At 51.7% G+C, this 5,359-nt stretch overlaps 1 protein-coding gene across 2 annotated transcripts in view; it reads right to left on the bottom strand.

Moving 5' to 3' along the window:
• LOC140397004 (2-oxoglutarate dehydrogenase complex component E1) overlaps nt 1–4,863 on the bottom strand; it is an 81,814-nt gene extending 76,951 nt beyond the window's left edge. Inside the window, exon 1 of one of the 2 annotated variants that reach the window (XM_072486030.1) lies at nt 4,802–4,863. The gene's annotated coding sequence lies outside the window, so the exon portion shown is untranslated. Of the gene's footprint in view, nt 1–1,922; nt 1,942–4,801 lie in introns of those variants that run through there. The other variant, XM_072486029.1, reaches the window with a different exon arrangement.
• Between the last annotated feature and the right edge of the window lie 496 nt (nt 4,864–5,359).

Below are 5,359 nucleotides of genomic sequence, written 5' to 3'. Positions count from 1 at the left end.
AGAGCGAGCGAGACAGAGAGCGAGCGAGACAGAGAGCGAGCGAGACAGAGAGAGAGCGAGACAGAGAGAGAGCGAGACAGAGAGAGAGCGAGACAGAGAGAGAGCGAGACAGAGAGAGAGCGAGACAGAGAGAGAGCGAGACAGAGAGAGAGCGAGACAGAGAGAGCGAGACAGAGAGAGCGAGACAGAGAGAGCGAGACAGAGAGAGCGAGACAGAGAGAGAGCGAGACAGAGAGAGAGCGAGACAGAGAGAGAGCGAGACAGAGAGAGCGAGACAGAGAGAGAGCGAGACAGAGAGAGAGCGAGACAGAGAGCGAGGGAGACCGAGAGAGAGCGAGGGAGACCGAGAGAGAGCGAGGGAGACCGAGAGAGACCGAGAGAGACCGAGAGAGAGCGAGAGAGAGCGAGGGAGACCAAGAGAGACCGAGAGAGAGCGAGAGAGAGCGAGAGAGAGCGAGGGAGACCAAGAGAGACCGAGAGAGACCGAGAGCGAGGGAGACAGAGAGAGAGCGAGAGAGAGCGAGGGAGACCAAGAGAGACCGAGAGAGACCGAGAGCGAGGGAGACCAAGAGCGAGGGAGACAGAGAGCGAGGGAGACAGAGAGCGAGGGAGACAGAGAGCGAGGGAGACAGAGAGCGAGGGAGACAGAGAGCGAGGGAGACAGAGAGCGAGGGAGACAGAGAGCGAGGGAGACAGAGAGCGAGGGAGACAGAGAGCGAGGGAGACAGAGAGCGAGGGAGACAGAGAGCGAGGTAGACAGAGAGCGAGGAAGACAGAGAGCGAGGAAGACAGAGAGCGAGGGAGACAGAGAGCGAGGGAGACAGAGAGCGAGGGAGACAGAGAGCGAGGGAGACAGAGAGCGAGGGAGACAGAGAGCGAGGGAGACAGAGAGCGAGGGAGACAGAGAGCGAGGGAGACAGAGAGCGAGGGAGACAGAGAGCGAGGGAGACAGAGAGCGAGGGAGACAGAGAGCGAGGGAGACAGAGAGCGAGGGAGACAGAGAGCGAGGGAGACAGAGAGCGAGGGAGACAGAGAGCGAGGGAGACAGAGAGCGAGGGAGACAGAGAGCGAGGGAGACAGATGATCCTCTAAGGTTAATAATGAAAACGGAAGTGAAATTCGGTTCGTATTGCTAGAAGTAGCATCGTAGCTTTCTGTCTAAAGACTCCTATGTTATAGTTCCTGGGCTTTGCAGCTTGGGTGATCATCTGGCTGTACTGCCACTGTCTGTGTTCCTTCGAGGGCATGGTTTTAATGGGCTCGAAAGGTCAGAGTCCAATTGGCGCGTGGGCAAGGGTGGTCTGAATTCTGCCAAGCGCTGGCAAAAATTTACTCAAGTCTGGGGAAGGAAATAAACCTGTAATCATTCGCGCTAGAGTTTGCTTTTCAAGAATTTTGGTGTTTTAGGACAAAAGTTTGTTAAATTTAAAGGTCGTGGGGAGGCGAGGCCCACGCAGACAGGGGGAGAATGTGCAAACTCTACACGGGGGGGGGGGGGGGGGGGGACGGACGTGGGACGGGATCGAATCCGGGTCCTCGGTGCCGTGAGGCAGCAGTGCTAACCGCTGCGCCACCCGAGCCGCCCTAGGGCAAAAGAGTTAACCGACTTTCTCAACTTTGATCCATTGATGGCCTGTTTATTAAGCAAAGGAGCAAAATCCCTATTTTGAACATGCATGCATTTATGATCTCATTGGACGGGGAGCTTTACTGTAACAACCAGTTGAGCTGACGGGCGATTAAGTCGCTCTGGATTTGCACTCCGGGTCTTACGGACTACGCGGACGAACGGGAGCCATTCCAGCCCAAACACTTAACAAGACAAGGTGATCTGCAGAGCACAAATGAACAGATACAGCAAACAGTTAAGGCACAAGGGAGGAGGGATTGATTCGGAGTGGGAAACAAGAGAAACACTTAACCCTTTTGGGAACTGGAGAGGGATTGCAGATGTGGAAGACATTCTTGAAAGCAGAGAGAGAGAGAGAGAGAGAGACTGGTCACATTACACTTCCTCAAGTGTCAGAATCATCAGAACCATGATCTTCAAGGATCTGGATGGGCTCGGAGGAAGCTGAGCTCGCGAGATTAATCTACATACATCCACAGATAATTGAACGCGGTCTGACTTTTTTCTTTCTTGCCCCATCGTTTTCGATCACGCCTTCAGATTTCAATTACACACGAAAGAAACGAAAATCGGCACACCATGCAATGTCGGTTGCAAAACTTCAATCCCCCAAATCCACAGGCTAGCCGATTTGCAGATCAGAGATGTCATGATTCATCAGAGGGGCATTGATTTGCGGGGGAAACTGGGTCAATTAATGATGCGTCCCCCTATCCTTCTGGATCTGCCCCACTGATAGGGGCGTCAATCCATTTCCTCATGGGTTACCCATCCAGGGAAAGTGACCGTACGAGAAAACAGATCACGCCAGGCAGTGGTATTGTCGCTGGACTAATAGTCAGATGGCGAAACGTGAATTCAAGAGATAGCTGGACTTCAAAAAAAGGTGACCACAAAACTGTCGTCGAATGTCGTAGAAACCCAACCGGGTCGTGAAGGAAATCTGCCTCCCGTAACCCGGTCTGGCCTACATGAGACTCTGGACCCACAGCAATGCGGCTGGCTCTTAAATGCCCTCCAAAAATGGCCGAGCCAGCCGCCCAGTTCAAGGGCAATAAACCCTTGCCCAGCCATTAACGCCTGCGTCCCTGGAAGTGAACAGGAGCCACAGGATTTCAATCTGGGTTTGAGGGCTGCGTGTTTCCAAAGGAGAAAGGAAACAAAATCTGTTTTTCATATTTGCATCTTGACGAACTATTGTGTTATCCCTCACAGCACTGGGTGCTCGAGAAGACGTTTGGAAGACGTCTGACGAGCGGGGGCAGGGAGAAGACAGCAGGGTTGCTGCTGGGAAATCAGTGCTTTGCACGGGACGACAATTGACAGCTGGGAATACGATACCAGTGACATACGAGTGTACCTTTAAGAAATGGGTGTCTATAAATGGGTGTGTATATAAATATCTGTAGTGAGAGTACCTTTAAGAAATGAGTGTTTACTATTGCAGTGATGTCAGAGAGTGGGTGGAGCTGGGCTGTCTTGTCAGCTTTTTACTTTCGTTTTTGCGCAGGCTGCAGGGTGTGTTTTAGTTTTGTTTTCCGTGTTGGAGCTGAAGCCAGACAGAGCAGGTGTACTGCTGTTCTCTCTGCCATCAAAAGACCATCTCTTGATCATTTGGTGAATTCAGAATTATAAATATAACCTAATGTGCTTCTGGTAAAAGGTGTTTTAAGTCTTATGGATGTTAAAAGGAAAGCTTAAAGGATTACTTAGTGTTGTATTCTTTGGGAGTTGTATTTGAATTAATGGTTGCTGAGATGTTCACTGTATGTTTAAAAAATGTTAACTTGAGTTCATGGAATAAACATTGTTTTGCTTTAAAAAATACTTTTCCATTTCTGCTGTCCCACACCTGTAGAGTGGGCCGTGTGCTCCCCATACCACAATCTAGTAAAAGTTGTGGGTCAGGGGAACTCCATGATACACTTTGGGGTTCTCTAAACCCTGGCCCATAACAGCAGGCAGTCGTCCATGACATTGCTGAATGGAAGATGCCCTTTTCTGGAAGGAAGGGGAAACAGGAGACCCCGTATTACAGAACACATTTGTCCTGCTGTTGCGTGTCGCTCCTTCACACCCGACTTGATGGTCTGAGTTATAAGGAGAGGCTGGATAGGCTGGGACTTTTTTCCCTGGAGCGTAGGAGGCTTAGGGGTGATCTTATAGAGGTCTATAAAATAATGAGGGGCATGGATAAGGTAGATCGTCAACATCTTTTCCCAAAGGTAGGGGAGTCTAGAACTAGAGGGCATAGGTTAAAGGTGAGAGGGGAGAGAGACAAAAGAGACCAGAGGGGAAATGTCTTCACACAGAGGGTGGTGGGCATCTGGAATGGGCTGCCAGAGGCAGTGGGAGAGGCGGGAATGAGTTACATGGGCAGGGTGGGTATAGAGGGATATGGGCCAAATGAGCACAAGTGGGACTAACTTAGTGACAGAAACTGGGCGGCAGCGACAAGCTGGGCCGAAGGGCCCCGTTCCTGCTGTAAACATCTCTGACTCTGCGAGGGAAGAGCAGAGTTCCTGCAAGAGAGAAAAGGAACCCGATTCACGGGCTTTCTCCCGGCAGCAACTGGGCCACCGGGAGCGGCCCAGCGGGCCGGGCCTACCCACAAAAAGATCGGAAGAGGCCTCAGCAGCAGCCAGAAGTCAGGCCGCACCCCCAGCCGCCGCTGTCCCGGGAGCCCGTGGCCCCAAGTGCGGGGCTGTGAGCACGGTATCGGGAAGCCCTGCCGTGCAAACCCGTGCGCGCCCGCTAGCCAGACTGCGGCGGTGTTGCCGTGCCGACGTGCAGCGACAGTATGGACGAGATCGCAGTTTTTTTTTCCCCGAATGTTAATTCCAGAAATTGTAAACCACGCCACTCACGTCAGCGGAGAGTGTGGAGGGGGGGGGCGGGGGGCTCTCATGACATCAATGATTTTAAAATCGGATTATAACATTTTTAAATCAGTGCCTGGGGCCCAAAGCCCTTTGGACACGGCTGTGGATTTCTAACCCCCCCCCCCCACCCCACTCCCCTTCCTTACCCCCCCCCCAACCCACTCCCCTTCCTTACCCCCCCCCCCCCAACCCCCACTCATCTCACTCAAATCAAGCCGCAATTCAGAAAGCTGACAAACGAGAAAAGATAGAACTAGCTGAAGGTCAAGTCCAGCATCATCTTGCCTACCTCCCACCGTCAACCTTTTCAGACGTTCCTTGCAGACAGCAATGTCTATGGGTAAGAGTGCAAGAAACAGACAAAACAGAAACAGCGAGCAAAACAGTTAGCTTTTTAGTTTAAAAAAAAGTGTCAAACTAAAAAAAGTGTCACAAGCAAAAGACCGAAGGTTGTTCGAATAATCGTAATTCAGCCCGTTGCAATTCAAGGCAAACACAAATTCAGCCAAGGCTTTCATGACTACTGATGCACGTTGACACACCAGTGGATCAATCGACAGCGTCAATACTGAAAGAGTTGCTCGTTTTCCACTCAAGTATCCGTCAGGACTGGTCGGGGGGGGCTCTGGTTAATCAGAAATGCAGCTGTGTGTGCGGGAAAGTGGGGGGGAGCAATTTGAACACGGAAGTGGAGCGTTGGTCACAGGGGCATTATGTCGGGACAGGAGTAGGCCATTCAGCCCCTCGAGCCTGTCCCGCCATTTAATGGCTGACCTGCGGCCTAGCTCCATATCCCATGGGCCCGTATCCCTTAATGTCTTTGCTTAACAAAAATCTACCTCAGGTT

The sequence above is a fragment of the Scyliorhinus torazame genome, chromosome 20 (genome assembly GCF_047496885.1).
Source record: "Scyliorhinus torazame isolate Kashiwa2021f chromosome 20, sScyTor2.1, whole genome shotgun sequence".
NCBI classification, from domain to species: Eukaryota; Metazoa; Chordata; class Chondrichthyes; order Carcharhiniformes; family Scyliorhinidae; genus Scyliorhinus; species Scyliorhinus torazame.
Note: the sequence above shows the minus strand (reverse complement) of the source record. Positions and strands in the feature narration are given on the sequence as shown.